The following is a 16,604-nucleotide window of genomic DNA, read 5'->3' as shown; positions in this document are numbered from 1 at the left end:
GCCTAAACAAATCCCATGATGGTCAACTTTGTATCCTGCTTACAGAGCAAGCAGACTGATTGGAACAGGAGAGTTCCATGAAAGATGTCTCCAACAAAAAATAAAATGAACAAAATACTTAATATATTTAAATGTATTGAGAGGAGGTTTTGTTTTTGTTTGTTTGTTTTTTGTTTTTTAATTCTATCAGAGAGTTTGGGAACAACTTAGTGATAGTAATACGAGAAACTAAATAAAACAAGAATGATGCAACCCTTAACTCTAACAAAAGATTGTGCAAGATAGCAAAGTTAGGGTATTACACTGCATGGATCAACTTTGAACCGAACCAAGGATACATTTCATATATTGTTAACTCCAAAATTTGGAAGGCTAGGGATGGAGACCTGTGGGGGTGGGGGTGGGGGTGGTGTGGGGTTGGGCATTGCTGCATTTTCAGTGGAAAGTATGTAAAAGTGAAATAAGAAATCATAGTATAAACATAGTATTTAGAAATATGGTGGTCAATACAAGATCAAATAGCTAACATTTTCAGTTTGGTCGTACCTGGTCAGTGAGAGTTACAATGGGGAGGGTAGCAGGATGGGACAGAAGAGACCTGGTTTTTTGTTTGTTTCTAAAGATGTTTATTGATATCAGAGAGAGGAGGGGGGAGAGAGAGATAGAAACATCAATGATGAGAGAGAATCATCTGTCAGTTGCCTTGAGCCCACAGCCCAAGCATGCGCCCTGACTGGGAATGAATTTCGACTTCGAGGTTCATAGGTCCACGCTCAACTACTGAGCCACACCAGCCAGGTGAAACCTATTTTTGATGTCATTTTCATCTGTGCATGCATTAGTATGATAAAAAATTAAATGGCTAAATAAAATTTAAATGGGATTAACTTATGCAGATTTTCATATAGATAGATTCATCTACTTTTGATTATTTGGGTTTAAAACTACTTGGATACAGCATAATTCCCAAAGTAACAGAAAACTAGGTGAACACTAAATAGTTTACCACTTGCATCTCAGTTGTTTATTCTCTTTCCTTGGAATGGTATTAATTATCTAGCCTTCAAATCCTTCATAAGAAGAAAGGTCTTCTGACCTTCTTGCAAGTAAGAGGGCTTCCCTCCCTCCTACCCCCCACCCCGAGCTCTCCAACTGCTTTGGCTCTGGCCTTCCACTCTGTTAAGCCAGAATTCCAGGAAATGGCAAAAATGAGTGAGTGTCCTTGGAACCATAGCTTTCAGGGTCTCTTGACTTCTGAGCCACTGCAGCTGTGATAGGATGTGAGATACATCCTATAAGTGCTTTAGCGACTCCTTACTCAGCTGAAAGTAGTGGTGATAGCAGACATGTCTCCCCAAGGCTCCTTAGTGATTTTAATTCTAGTTCTATACCCACCGACCCAGAACTCTCTTCACAGCTGAGCTTTCAATCACATGTTAAGGTAGAATACCCAGTGTTTTAGATTTTCCAAAATGGTAAGTCCAAAATGATAAGGGGCCAAGGGTCAGCTGCTTGTTTTGTAAAAACAGTTTATTGGAACAGCCACTCCCATTTGTTTAGGTATGGTCTCTGGCTGCTTTTATGCTACCATGGCAGAGTTAGATAGTAGCAACAAAGATCTCATTGTCTTCAAAGTCTGAAATATTTATGTATAAATGCTGATTTCAGTATATAAATATATCTCGTGATGCACATAGCTAGTATCAGCTTTATTGAACACCACAAGTATGCAAAAATCCCTCTGGACACTTCCTTCTTGCATCTTGTCAGAGCAAACTTTCAACGAAGTTACCTTGGGTTAAACTGGCTGCAAGGGTGGGTAAATAAGTAAGGCCAAGGCAAGGTCATTTCCTTTGCAAGTGGAAGCAAGAAATAGACATGACATATAATAATCTTAATTATGGACTTTTATCCATTAAAATACAAAGCTTTAATGAAAAGAAAATAAACTTTAGTAATAAATTACTGTCAAAGTATCAAATTAATATGCATGGTGTCTACCTCTGAAAAGTTTATGGGTCCATCCCCTGCTTTGAAGGTATTTTTAAAAGTATATAATGCTGCCAGGTTTCACTCCTATGATTTTAAGTTTTCAACTTGGGTTCCAGCAAAGCAATGATATGAAAGGTTCCTGCCTCATTTTCTCTCTCTGTGGATCATTTCCTTTGCTTCCTGCATCTGTTTTCTTGGATTAGTTAGGTATTATACCAAAGTCTAAATGTCTTTTGGCTACAAAGCTTGCTCTGCTGCTTCCCTTCCCCCCAGTCCACTTTATTGTGGGTGGGAAAATTTTTGTTGAGAGGGCTTGATTAATTAGAAGGGATTCCTGGCGCTCCTAGCTATGGCAGCCTGGGAAGATTACAGAGCCTGGCTTAGTGACAGGCCAATCTGTATTTAGGAAAAACTCGGACCAGCCAGATTTCCCTGGAATGTGGACTGGCTTTGTCTTCTTCCACAGGGAATGTGAAATGACCCCCTCCTCTTCCTTCCCACCCATTCCAGGAGACTCAAAGCTTTAACTTTTGCTGTTGATAGTTGTCCACTTTTTATTAGGGGGTGGGAGTTGGGATGGGGTGGGGAGCTGGACTTTTGGGGTAGGAAGGGTGAGTCATTTTCTAAATCTAAAATAACAGGTTTCAGATTTTATTAATGTTAATGAGGAGAGGAGAGATTTTACATGTTTAAAATCTCCCTGAATCTTTCCTATTTATGTTTTTCTTTCCACTACTTTGTAGCAATTATAGTTTTATGTTCTGCTCTGAATTTCAGTTAACCTTAGTCTTTGCATTCCTTAGAACAACCACAAAAAGAGAAATATGCACGAGAATTGACAGTGATTTCCCCTTTATAATAAAAGTAAAAGTGAAGAGCAATGCTTTGAACTTCCACGGAAAGAAAGTTGAATAGCAAATGGGCTTTTGTCTTGCTGGTTTGCCTCAATGAATGACTTCAATCCTGTGTCTTAGGTTTTCAGTTACCTAAAGGGGAATGTGGTACTGATTTTGTCATCTGTGCTTATTTGAAAATAGATGCATTGATTTTGTGTATTATTATTGAAAAAAGATTTATGCCAATAGTTTTCTATCAGTTGAGCTCTAGGTAATGCCTTTCTACTATTTTAAGACAGTAAGACTGACATGTCCTAACAGAATAAGTCATAAAAGTTTTAAATGGTTACATTTTGTACTAGAAATGAACTTGAGGAGTGTGCAGTCTTTATCCCTAAAACTGTTTTTACAAAGGCACTTATTTGTCTTTGTGAAACTTTTCAAAGTGAAAGAGGCACCTCTGTATTTCTTTTCCCAGTAGTTAAACTGTTCATATTCCAGTTCCTTCTTAATTCTGTGTGTTCCTTGGAGAGGTTTAAGTTTTAAAGACATCACGATCAGTAAGAGTTTGCTTAGTGGTTGATGACATGCTCAAAATAAAGCAAGCTATTTTTTCCCCACTTTCTGTTATCTGTTCTATGACTTTGAGCAGGCTGGAAACTGTTCAACTAAATGTATGTTGATTAACTGGTAGAATCGAAATACAATTCATAATAGTTTACCAGCAGTTACCCAGTTAATTCTGCCTCAGGCATAAAGCTTTTAGGTACCTTCTCACTCAATAGGGTGTTTGCTCTAAGTGTTGATAACTTTGAAACAAAGTTCTTGTTGAACTTGAAATAAAACTTCCTTTTCCAAGTACTCTCTCCGCCTGTCTGGCCTGAAAAGCAATTTTCTGGGCTTTATTGTTTTACTTCTTTCCCATGTGTATAAGCTCATCTATTCTTTTTCTGCATGATTAGCAAGTGTTTAAGTACAACCCTGGCTTCTCACTCTGTTTTTTTGCTTCAACTTGCTACTGGCCACCATGAAGTCTCTGCCTAAATTGATCCCTAAAACCTCAAACCAAGAATTCACTTTGGCATAGCTTTCTTCTAAACTGACTTTTGCTTTGAACGTCTTGGTACTATCCTCACACATCCCGGGCTTGCCAAATTATGGTGTGTCATTGTTCTGTATTCATAATCATCTAATTAATGCACCCACCCTTTGTAGAGTATCTTGGACTTGCTGCTTTTCCTTCATTACACATGCAGCCTTTAGCATACTTCTTGCTTGTATTTCTGCATTAAACTCTATGCCTTTTTTGTCCTGCCATTTTAGTTCATCCAGACAAGTGACAGGATAATGTTTTTTAACACCATTTTCATCATGTTGCTTTCTTGCTTACATGCTCAGAGTAAATCCTTTTGTTTAATCAAATCTAATTCAGACTCTCCAGCTCAATTTAAAGCACTCTGCAAACTATCCTCCCCTCTTTAACTTTGACCATGTTTTCAACTTGGAACTTGGGAACATGGCCCACCTATTCCTATGAAACTGGTGCATTTGCCTTTCCTGCAGCATATGGCCTGTGGTTTTCTCTCTTCCTGTCCTCTTGCCTTTTTTTTTTTCTTCGTCTTTGCCCATCAGCTTTGTCCAGGCTTGACCAGTGACTCGATTTTCCTTTGATACATGATCCAAACTTTTTCCACATTTATTACCCTCTCACTTTGTTTCTTTACCCATTATGTGCAGCTTATGTTGTCATATTTTAGATATATTCTCCAGTTTCTACACACACGTACATAAGCTTTTACAACATACTGTCCCAGCCACATTCCCTGAGAAAAAGGACCTGTGCTGCTTCTTTTGTATCCCTACAGGCCTTGTGTAATCTGGAGCATTTTGTGAGGTGTCAGAACCCCCCACTTTTCTTATTACAAAGTTGAGAAGTTTCTTCCCTCATGGTTCATGGAGAACAGGGAAGTCATTCAGACTTAGAATTATTTTTACTGGTCTTTTTTCAGTTCCAGACAGAGAATGTTGTGTAATCTTCAATTTGTGGTATATTTCTTAAATTCTTTTTTTTATCTGAAACTATTTCTCCTTTTAGGAGTCCACAGTTCCACTTTGAAAATATTTTATGTAATTGTTTTTGAAAATAGCTTCTGTTAATGGAAAATGACAATGTGTTGAATTTGTGTCTCTATGTCCTTTAGGAAAGTAAATTATTTCAGTATAATAATGTTATTTATTTGGCATTATTATGTTCTATCTTAACACTTTAGTGTTAGACCTTGGTACTTTAATTTTTCCAACATTCATAGAAAACATGTACTTTGTATGTTATTAATTTATTCTAGAGTAAAAAATAAATTTTAGCCAGAAAGTAGACAGGATCTCTCACAGATAAGGGAACTCAGTAAGTTCCTTGGATTCTCTGTGAGGGCTGTAGAGGGCGTCATTGTTCCATGTTTTGTAAAGTAACCGCAGACATTCTGATCCAAGGAAGCACAGCAACTGAAGTGCTTTTTAAATTGCTGGCTCATTCCTAAATTATCCTGATATCCTAAATGCCTGTGTTTGTTTGCCTGGAAGTTGTGTGCATGCTCTCATCCATAGCCTGTTATGCCTGTGAATATTTAGATTGCTCTATCTGACAGTTCTTCTTACCAGGAAACAACACCATTAACTGCAGCAGGAGAAAACAATCACAACAACCCAGACTCTCCAAAGTGGCCTCAGAGAAAGCATTCTCAGAGTGACACAGACAGCCTTTGGCATTCTTTCCTTTCAGATTCAGGAACCAGAATTGATGGGCTGAGAGTGAGGATCCCCTTTCTCCTTAGAAAGCTTTGGGACCCCATCCCAGCCCTTGGTCCTAGCAGTAAAGGCTGTGGGGGACTGGGACAAGTTCTTGCTGTCAGTGTTATTACAGTTACTGCTCTTCCTCACCTTTCCTTATTGTTATCATTACTGTTGGTTTAGGGGATGGGAGGTTAAGAATCAAGAGGTGGGGTGGGGACTGACAGAGTATCCTTGCATTGTACAATCCCTGGGAATTCCATGGAAATGACATTCCACTGAAATAGCCTGTGTGTGCAGCAATCCATATGTTAGCCAAATAATGTAAAAATATGCACAGTGTCCACCTACCTCCTTCAGATGCTTCTCTGATAGTAACCTTGGAATATCCATGATTAAGTAATATTGGAAACTAGGCCACTGTGTGTATGTATACACTACTTTATTGCATGTGACAAATGTGAGTAGCATGTGACAATAAATTCTGTTTTTAGGACTAGTAGAAACATCAAGTAATGAGTTCTTTTTTAAAAAGTATTTTTTATTGATTTCATAGAGGAAGGGAGATGGAGAGAGATTAGAAACATCAGTAATGAGAGAGAATCACTGATTGGCTGGCTCCTGCATACTCCATACTGGGGATCAAGCCTACAACCCAGGCATGTGCCCTGACCAGGAATCGAACCTCCTGGTTCATAGGTTCATGCTCAACCACTGAACCACATTGGCTGGGCAGGTAATGAGTTCTTAATAGTGATCCTACACATTCACATAGGCATATGTGAGCTAAGAAAGAATGTTATGCTGTTTGGTACACAAAGGTATAGCATCATATAGGCTCTGGCAAGGCATATGTGCCAAGCCTAGCATCACAGTTCTCATTACCAGAAAAATTCACTACATATTTATTTTTAAAAAATCCATGTATAAATGGACCTGCGAAGTTCAAACCCATGTTGTTCAAGGGCCAACTCTATATTTTATGGATTAATGTTGAGATCATGTGTAGCTCTAAATTTCTGTGACTCTCTATATCATGTTGCTCTAGGTTTGTTTTTTTCATTTTTTAGTTTTTTATAGTACTTGAAAGTTGGATCATCAGGTTTTTGAGGAAAGAATTCTAGAAGATGGGGTTAACATCAAATTTTTAATCATGTTTCCTGAATTCACATTGTAATTTTACTTGTGAAAACTATATGACTTTGGGTGAATCCTGTTACCTCTCTGTGCATCCATTTCTTCAATAATAGCACTATATGTTTGACAGGGTTTCTTGTGAGCATCAGATTAATAATAAAAGACATACTGCTCTGAAACTATTTAGGGAAATAACATTTTATGCATGTTATGGGCCCTCAGTAATTATTTTATGGTGACATTCTGTATAGTATTAGAGGGACTTGGCCTTAGCATCTTATTTGGTCTCATAATTCTTTGGGGTGAAGACTAGTCTAATTCTTTTCATGTGGGAGGTGTCAATTAGCAAATCTTCATTTATCCCCGGCATGCAAGGCCCTGGGTTAGGCACTAGACACAGACACGGCTGATGATCGCCTGTTCTTATCCTTAGGGGGATTTGCAATGAGATATTAATGTGTCAAATTTTAAATAGCAGTGGGTTAGTGGAACAGAGATGCCAGAGTACCCTGCATAGCTGAGTCGTAAACAAATGAGTACAGTAATTTTGTTCAGATCTGTTTCCGAATTGAATATTGTGGCAAAGCCATAGGCATCAATCTGTTGGGTGCCCTATTTGTGTGTCAGTTTTCTTAGTGGGCTACAGTGGCAGGTGGCTGTGGCTGGAAGTCAGGGGTTTAGATGTTAGTCCTTGATATTGGTTCCTGACTATGGACAGGTCAGTTAACATCTCTTGATCTATAGCTGTGTTACCAGCCTTTTTATAAGGTTATGGGTCAGAAGATCCAGCTGGGTAGTTTTTCTGCTTTACACGGCATTGGCTGAGGTCACTTGCTTGGATGCATTCAAGTCACTACTGGGCTAGAGAGTTCAAGAAGACTTCACTCACATGTTCCATTCTTCTCCAAGATGACTTTGTCTCTTCACAGGTTGTCTTGTCATTCAGTAGAAGCTAGCTTGAGCTCCCGTATGGCATGATGTCTGGCTTCCCCAGAGAACATGGGAGTGGAAGCTGTGAGGCTGTGCCTGGAACTGGCAAACTGTTTTTTCCACCATATTCTTTGGTCAATAAGGAGACCTAGGTCTCCAACAAGATCAGGAGGAAAGGAAATAGATTCCATCTCTTAATGGGAGAAGCCGTGTGCATATACCAAGGAGAGGAGGAATTGTTGCTGGCTGTCTTACTATAGTTCTTGTATCTATTAGATAGTTCCTTTATCTATTAAATGAGGTTTTGGATTATGGAGTCTCTTAGGATCTGCCTCGTCCTACATTTCTATAATTCTATGAATTTTTATTTGAAGATTTTTTTTTGTATATTATGTAGTAGAAATAATTTGGAGATAGAAAGGCCTGGATTTGAATCAGGGCCTTAACATTGACGTGCACTTTGGGAAGTGACAGTCGTTCTGAGCTTTTGCATCCATGTTAAATAGGGTTAGTTGAATAGTATTAATATAAACTCACTTCTTGGATTATTGTCCATTTTAGCAATAAGTCATCACTCAGAAAGTGTTAGTATCCTTCCCCTTTACCTTCCTTGTTACCTGATTTGAGCCTTTTCATAGACAACAGTAGTGGAAGACATTAATTGCAGTTCTTTTTATTTAATACTAATATGAAGGTATTCAGGCAGAGCCATGGGCCCCAGAGAATATCACCCTCAGGGCTTCCAGCAGTGTTTCCTGAAAGTGCCTGGTTCCCATGGAGGCCCAAGCCAGATCTCTGTCCCTGAGTGGCTCAGCTGCTGTCTATTCTTTTGATGTGTTGAGATTCTGCACAGAATTTAACTGGCTTCTAGGAGGAGCATAAAATACATTGAAAACTGTTGATGTAGTCCAGCTCCTTCATGAATGGATGAAGATTCCTGTGGAGCAGAAGGTGAGAATCTGAAAAGCTGCCCAAGAGAAGTTAGTACCTTATTTAGAGACATAAGAACTCTCCTGGGCTGGTGCTAGTCAAGGCTCTTTGGAGGAAGAAACAAACCTGCGCAAACTCCCAGAACTAGAACAGAGAACTTTATGATAAGGGAGTCGGAGTGTCCCAGAGTGCCTTGGCACTGAGCTTTGTGAAGTTCTGGAGACAGCTTCTGGCTGCCCATGGCAGCTCCACTGTGGGTCTCTTTGAGAGCAGGGCCCTGGTCTCTGAGTATTCCTTGTCACTCTTTCTCTGCTGGCTTCTCTCCACTCCCCTGTGCACATTGTAGATCAGGTTGGCTCCTCACCTTTCAATGACATATTTTACAAGACTGCTGTACCTTGCCCCAATAAGCAAACTTCTGGAGGTGACTTTGCTCCAATGACTATGGCACGGGCAGTGTCCCTTAGTGCACAAATGCCTCTCTGTGCTCATGCCCACTATTGGGCATGGCAGTTGTCAGAAAAAAAGGGGCATAGGTTACCCCCAAAATTAATACAGCAGTGTTTTATGGTTTAGAGACTTGACTATAAAGTTTCTTCTTGGCAATGCCACAGACAGGCCTTCTTACAGAACATAATAATGAGTACCTAAAGTTTGTAGGGAGGCCTCAGGGGCATCCAAGTGGTAGCTGAAATAATCTGACCCTTGAGAAGGTTCTCTCGGTTACTGGAGATGAGGATGCTTATGACTACTGCTCTACTTAACAGTTTGCAACTTGTTTTATTGTTGGTGCGCATGTTGAGGCATTTGTAGGTTGCTCACATTCTTTAATGTGTATATGTTATGGTAATTAAGCCATAATATTGCAATAATCAGGAAAAGTATCAAAGAGCATGTCATTCTACCAGAATTTCTGAATATCTACCCTATAGATTACCTTCAGAGTCAGGAGGGGACCCAGTCTTCAGTAGCATCAATCTGACATTGAATCTTAAATTCTGAAGCCCTGAATGCATTCTAGCAAGTCGCTAGTCAGCTATGAGTCTGCATATTTGATTTTGACTCAGCATTCCATTTGTACTTCCTCCAGTGTGTGAAATTACAGAAACTGCATTGTAGCTTTAGTATTTTTAATTGTCACCAAGTGGTGCTGCTAGCCAGTATGCAAAGTCTTCCAACAGCTGATGAAATGCTTACTTTTTCAAAGATGGCCCAGTGGAAGCAGATGTCGCTGTATCAGCTCCAATGCTGCATGAGTCTGTTTCACTTCCCACAATGACTGATTCTCCATCTGCCATGACAGTGCATTCCCGAGCTGCTGCCCCCTCACCCGTGGTGACTGGAATGTTTATTTTTAGGAAAAGTTAAAATTATCCAGAGAAGGGTGTCTATAAATTTACATGAATCAGCCTCTCTGTGCAGGGATCATGGGAGAGCTGTGTGTATAGACTTAAAAAACTCTTTATGGAAAAATTAAAAATTATTAAAGGGGAGGAGTATAATGAAAATTGATGTACCTACCCATCATCCATCTTCAATATTGAGGGCAATTTTAAATTAAGTAATTTAAACCAGTTAAAGGCCAGTTTGAAAAAAGTGAGGGGAACCACGTGACGTTGACATTCTTTAAGCGAATTTAAGCTGAATTTTCCAAATTTCAGCACTGTTAGTAATTCTCCTCCACCAATCCAAAAGAGCCTTAGCTCTTTCCTTTAGTCTTCAGTTTAAGTTCTAAGTAATATTATTAGAAGTATAATAAGAGATCTTATTAGGGCATTAATGTGAATTTTCACATGACAAAGAGTAGTCAGTAAAACTTGATTTTGGTTACCTAGCACCAGTATGCCTTAGATTTCTGATTTTATTTTGCAGGGAATTCTTGTTGGGGTTTTACACAGTAGTCAGATGGACCTCTCACTGTTTCTACCTTTGGGCTCTTGATTCTTTCTCCCCAAGCTGGGGATATAAGTGTCAACCTTTATAATATTGCTATATAAAAAGTGTCTAACCCAGTGCCTGGCAATTAGTAAGCATTTACTAAACTTAGCTATTAGTAAATATACCAGCTGGGAAGCAAACCAGTTTTAAGATTATGTAGACTCCCTCCTATTCTTTTCAGGTATTTCATTTCAGCTGCATATGATGTGAAGTTCAAGTGTGTTATGATTTTTTTTTAATTACACGTTATCTTTTAAAAGATCTTGTGACAGCCCAAAAGGGGAACTAACATTTACTGTCTACCTACTAAGCTTTTCACATATTATCCTATTTAATATGTGTTTTTATACATCCTGTTTAATTCTCACAGTACTGTTAACTACACCTTACTGTTGGCGGGTCATGGATATGAAGGGCAGTGAAGTTGAGTATTTTGCTCAAGTTGGAAGTAGAAAATGGTAAAGCTTTCAAGCCTAGGATCTTTTACTGAAAGTTGTATACTTTGATGAAGATTGAAAATGATAGCTGCAGTCTTATAAAGGGACTGGTTTAGAATTGCCCTTGTCCAATAATGATTACTTATTAGTGATTTATAATTTTTAAAGTTTTATTAGCTATATAACTAACCATATTGAAACACATTATCTTGGGAAGTAGGCAGGGCAGGTATATTGATTAAAGATAGGATCCTGGGACCTACGATTCTTCTTTTTTTATTGCCCTCAAAAAAAGTCTTTTAGGGAAAAAGATGCATTGAAGACTGTTAGTCAAAGGTCAGTTTTGGGCCCCATTGTCCTTTGTAGAACCTTAATGATCCATGCTCTTCTGAGGCTGGGTGCTCCTGTCAAGGGAGCGATTCTTGAGCTCCTTTGGCTTACCAAGTGTGCTGGGATGAGAGTGTATGCAAAGAGGAGAAGTGAGAGAAGGAAGAGGGGTCAGTGCTGGAGAAAAAGGCATGTTACCTCCATAGTCAGGTAGAAGCAAGAGAAAACCACCCAACTACTAGAATTAGGGAGATATATACTTCCCTGACTAAGGCCTCTGCCCAGATCTTGACCTGGTCTTGGGGTTGGAAGTTAGGGAGACCTTGACAAGTGGGTAGGACTATGGTTACCTCCCAGGAAAGTTGAGGACAATCTGGGTGGTCAGGTACTGTGGATGCAAAATAAGAATCAATGCCATATAACTTATAGACTCTTTGTAAACTTCTTTATTTACCCCATTTGGGAAATTTTAAAAATCTGAAACATATAACAAAACAAAAAATTTCCATATTCTCACTCTCAAATTCCATATTCCTATTACTTTTAACATCTTGTAGTATTTGCTCCTACACTCTTATTTTAGAAACATGCAAACAGACTTGTTTCATAAAAAATTATCCATTTGCATTATGAAGAATTCAAAGGTGAAAAAAAATCATTCCAAATCTATTATGGAAACAACTCTTGTAGCATTAGGTGAACATCGTTCCAGATGAATACTATGGGTATATCCTGTGTGCAGACAGAATGATTATAGCAAAAGCTAGAAACAATTTTGTTAAATAATGGATGTTATAACTGTTACTTTAAAAACATAAAATGTATTTTTATCTTTTATTTAAAAAATAATTCTTTATTGTTGAAAGTATTACATATGTCCCATTTTTTCCTCCACCCAACCAACCCCCAGCCCTAGGCCTTCAGCACCCTATTGTCTGTGTCCATGGGTTATGCATATATGCATACAAGGTCTTTGGTTGATTACTTCCTACCCTCCCCCGCCTTCCTCTGAGATTCCGCACTCTGTTCCATGCTTCCATGTCTCTGGATCCACTTCATTCATCTGTTTACTTAGATTCCACATATGAGTGCAATCATGTGACACTTGTCTTTCTCTGACTGACCTATTTCACTTAGCATGATACTCTCCAGGTCCCTCCATGCTGTCTCAAAGAGTAAGAGATTCTTCTTTTTTATTGCTGCATAGTATTCCATGGTATAAATGCACCACAGCTTTTTTATCCACTCATCCACTGATGACACTTGGGCTGTTTCCAGATCTTAGCTATTGTAAATTGTGCTGCTATGAACATAGAGGTGCATACATTCTTCCTGATTGGTGCTTTGGGTTTCTTAGGATATATTCCTAGAAGTGGGATCACTGGGTCAAATGGCAGTTCCATATTTAATTTTTTGAGGAAACTCCATACTGTTTTCCATAATAGTTGCACCAGTCTGCATTCCCACCAGCAGTGTACTAGGGTTTCCTTTTCTCCAACATCCTCACCAGTACTTGTCATTTGTTGATTTGTTGTGGATTTTTATCTTAATAGTTGAAAAAGAAGCTGAATTGAAATGTAAGAAATTGTTGAAACTCAAATATCTTTTCCTCATTAAATTTTATATCCAAAAAATTATTCTAAGATAAAAATGGCTTATAAAATAAACATTTTTTAAAAAAAAATTAAATTTCAGTCTTAGTATTGATTGACCCCTTGCTCAGAAAGAGGGGAACAACACGAAGCTAGTGGCTACCATACTTACTAGCACAGGTCAAGAAAATGAATTAAAAAACTGAAATACATAAAAATATCAACAAAAATTGGGAAGTGAGAGGACAGAAGACAAAGGATAAGGTGTTGTTCAGTCTTACTAGCCAGATTTTAGGTACTCAGTAGCCACAGGTGGCTAGTGGGATAGTGTAGGTATTGCAGAAAGTTCTCTCAGACAACACTGCTTTGTCAGAAACAGGCTGTTGGTGTTGTGTTTCTTAAATTCTTTCATGTTTGAGAATGTCTCCTTATATTCAAATGATAAGTTGGCTTATATTTTCTTCAGAATTTTGTTGTAAAATTTTTACCAGTGTCTCCTGACATTGAATATTGCTCTGGAGAAATGTAAAGCTAGCCCAATATTTCCTCCATTATATATAGACTTGTTTTTTGTCTTTGGATACTGAAAATATTTTATAAATATCTCTCAGTGTGAATTATTGTTGCATCAGTTTTTTTCTGGAACATATGCTGCTTTGGTCTGCAAATTCTGCTCATTCTTCATTCCAGAGAGATTCTTACATCGTCTCATATCTTGATACCCACTGCCTGTTCCATTACTTAAGTTGTCTACTTCATGGATATGTCCCTCAATTAAATTATTTTTTTTGTCTTCTATATTTATTGCTATTCTCTAATTGTTTTAATTTCATAGTTCCTTTTATTTTTAAATATGAAAAATGGTTACCAGACCATACTACCATGATGTCCAAACCATAGTACCATGATTATTCAAACCTTTTCACTGTCAGTAAATCCGTTTTTAGGATTGTCAGTTTCTCATCTGTCTTATTTTCACTTATTTGTTAATCCCATAATGATATTGATTTTGATTCTCAATTTGTTTCCTTATTTTTCCCACATTAGGTATCTCAATATTCCTGTTCACCAAGTTACCCCAAATTTAGCAGCTTAACACAACAATTCTCTGACTAGCAATTTCTATGGATCAGAAATATAGGCCTAGTTTAGCTGGGTGCCTCTTGCTCAGGTTCTCTCATTAAGACTTCAGTCAAGGTATCAGCTGGGACAGCAGCATTTTCAAGGTTTGATTGGGGGAGGATCTGCTTCCAAGTTCCCTCACATGACATTGGCAGGAGATCTCCGATGCTCACTGGTTGTTACATGCAGGCCTCTCCATAAGGCAGCTCACAACATAGCACCTGGCTTTCCTCAGAGAGAGCGAGAGAGGGTGCCCAAGGTGGAAGCCAACCTCAACTTTAAAATGGCATTCCATCATTAGACATGAATTATTAAACCCAGCCCACATTCAAAGGGAGGGGATTATACAAGAGTGTGAAAACCAAGAGGTGCGGATCATTGGGGGCCATCTTAGATGCTGCCTGCCAGGTCCTCTTTTTTCATTTTATTTTGTTTGATTTCTGGTCTTTGGGCTCTTGAGTTAATGAGTTTTCTCCCCATAGCTCTAAGTTGATCTGTTACCTGAAGCAATGAGTTGTTCCTATTTTTCACAGGATGTTTCATTTGGGATATGCTTTTCATGTTTGTTCCTTTTTTATATTGTGCGTTTGATAGAAACATAATTAAGCCTTACCATTTATTTCAACCTTGGTCTTGTGTAGCTCTGTTTATACATTCTATTTGCTTCGCTGTAGTATACGTGATTTTTTTATATTCTTCCTTTATATCTGCGGCTGGTTTAATTTCCCTTCATGCTATAGTTTGAGACCTGGGCACTAGAGCCAGTTTACTTCTGTGTAGCCGTAAAGGATGGTCTCTGGAGGAAGAAGGCTCACTTGAGTGAGAAGGTTAAATGCCAGAATCGCTGGATCATACTCTCATCTGAGGTCCTGTTAGAGGTCCTGTGTCAGAGTTAGCTCCTGGTTGGGGAGGAGTAGGGCCAGGGATCTGGGCGGGATCTTCTGCTATGGGCATGCCTTGTTGTGAGCTCAGTCCCCTATTTCCCATAGTTCCTGGAAAGAAAGTAAAGCATAATTGCTGGAGTGGGCAGATGTGCTTAGGGAACTTTTTGGGGTTATGGAAGTACTCTATAACTAAATTATGGTGACATTGAACAACTGTATGAATGTACTAAAACTCATCAAACTAGAATTTTAAAACAGATGAATTTTATTATATGCAAATTAAAATGTAATAAAACTATTTAAAAAACATGTATCTGTTTGGTATGCCTTTTTCCAGAATTAGAGGTATTTTAAGAATTTTCAGTATGGTAGTGTGATGATTCAGCAGTTCCAACCATTTATCATTCATCTTTACTAATTCATTTAGAGAACATGTACTGCCATGGATAACTAATACTAAGAAGATAGTTTTATAATTAGTCTGGAATGATTTAGTTTATTTTCGTTAGCTCTATAAGCAAAAACCATGGTTATCAAGAAGGCTCTATAGTATTGATTGGGTGATATGTAAATGAAAAAGACCTACCTAAATGTTGTAAAAATGAAATTAGATTTTAATTACTTCCCAACAATTCAAAACACACAGTAGCAAAAAGGGAAAAAAATTAATGTTTTCTTAAAAATATTCTGTGATGAGACAAACTTTTATTTATTTCATTCTAATAGTATACTATAGACCAGGGGTGGGCAAACTTTTTGACTTGAGGGCCACAATGGGTTCTTAAACTGGACCGGAGGGCCGGAACAAAAGCATGGATGGAGTGTTTGTGTGAACTAATATAAATTCAAAGTAAACATCATTACATAAAAGGGTACGGTCTTTTTTTTTTTTTTTTTTTTAGTTTTATTCATTTCAAACGGGCCAGATCCGGCCCGCGGGCCGTAGTTTGCCCACGGCTGCTATAGACTGTAGTAGAGTGATGGTCTTTAAATTAAAAGATAGATATTTTCTTCCTTTTTACAGCTGAGTAGTATTCCATTGTGTAAATGTACCAGAGTTGTTTTATCTACTCATCTACTATTGGACACTTGGGCTGCTTCCAAATCTTGGCTATTGTAAATAGTGCTGCAGTGAACATAGGGGTACATATATTCTTTTAAATTAGTGTTTTGGGTTTCTTTGGATAAACTCCCAGAAGTGGAATTGCTGGTTCATAAGGCAGTTCCATTTTCAATTTTTTAAGGTAACTCCATACTGCTTTCCACAGTGGCTACCCCTGTACATATTTAATTCATAACTGAATGAAAGAATAAGTAAGATGTAGTCCTTATCCTCAAGAAAAATATATTCTAGTTAGGAGACTGAGCCATGCACATATGAAAATGATAGCTAGTAACACAGGCCCCATGTAAAATCTGAAGTGTTCACATTGTCCACATAGTGTCTGAGGAGGAAGAGGAGGAGGTGGTGACTAGGACTGGTCAGAAAAGCCTGTGGAGTTATTGGTACCCCAGTGGGTATACTGAATCCCTGGCCAATAGCAGAATGTACTTGGGAATACTGCACACATAAGCACCGAGGATAGGGATGAAGATGGCTTGTGTGTGGGACTCTGAAGAGAGAGGACTGACTGACGCTGAGGGAAGAACTGGAAATAGAGTTGGCTGGAAAGAGTGGCTTCAGATTGCCCA

At 38.4% G+C, this 16,604-nt stretch overlaps 1 protein-coding gene across 1 annotated transcript in view; it reads left to right on the top strand.

Annotated features, from left to right (window-relative positions):
- Nucleotides 1–16,604, top strand: part of SLX4IP (SLX4 interacting protein) — a 188,803-nt gene that overhangs the window by 27,726 nt on the left and 144,473 nt on the right. The window lies entirely within an intron of this gene.

Source organism: Myotis nattereri (assembly GCF_964212035.1).
Source record: "Myotis nattereri genome assembly, chromosome: 8".
In the NCBI taxonomy this organism is placed as follows: Eukaryota; Metazoa; Chordata; class Mammalia; order Chiroptera; family Vespertilionidae; genus Myotis; species Myotis nattereri.
Note: the sequence above shows the minus strand (reverse complement) of the source record. Positions and strands in the feature narration are given on the sequence as shown.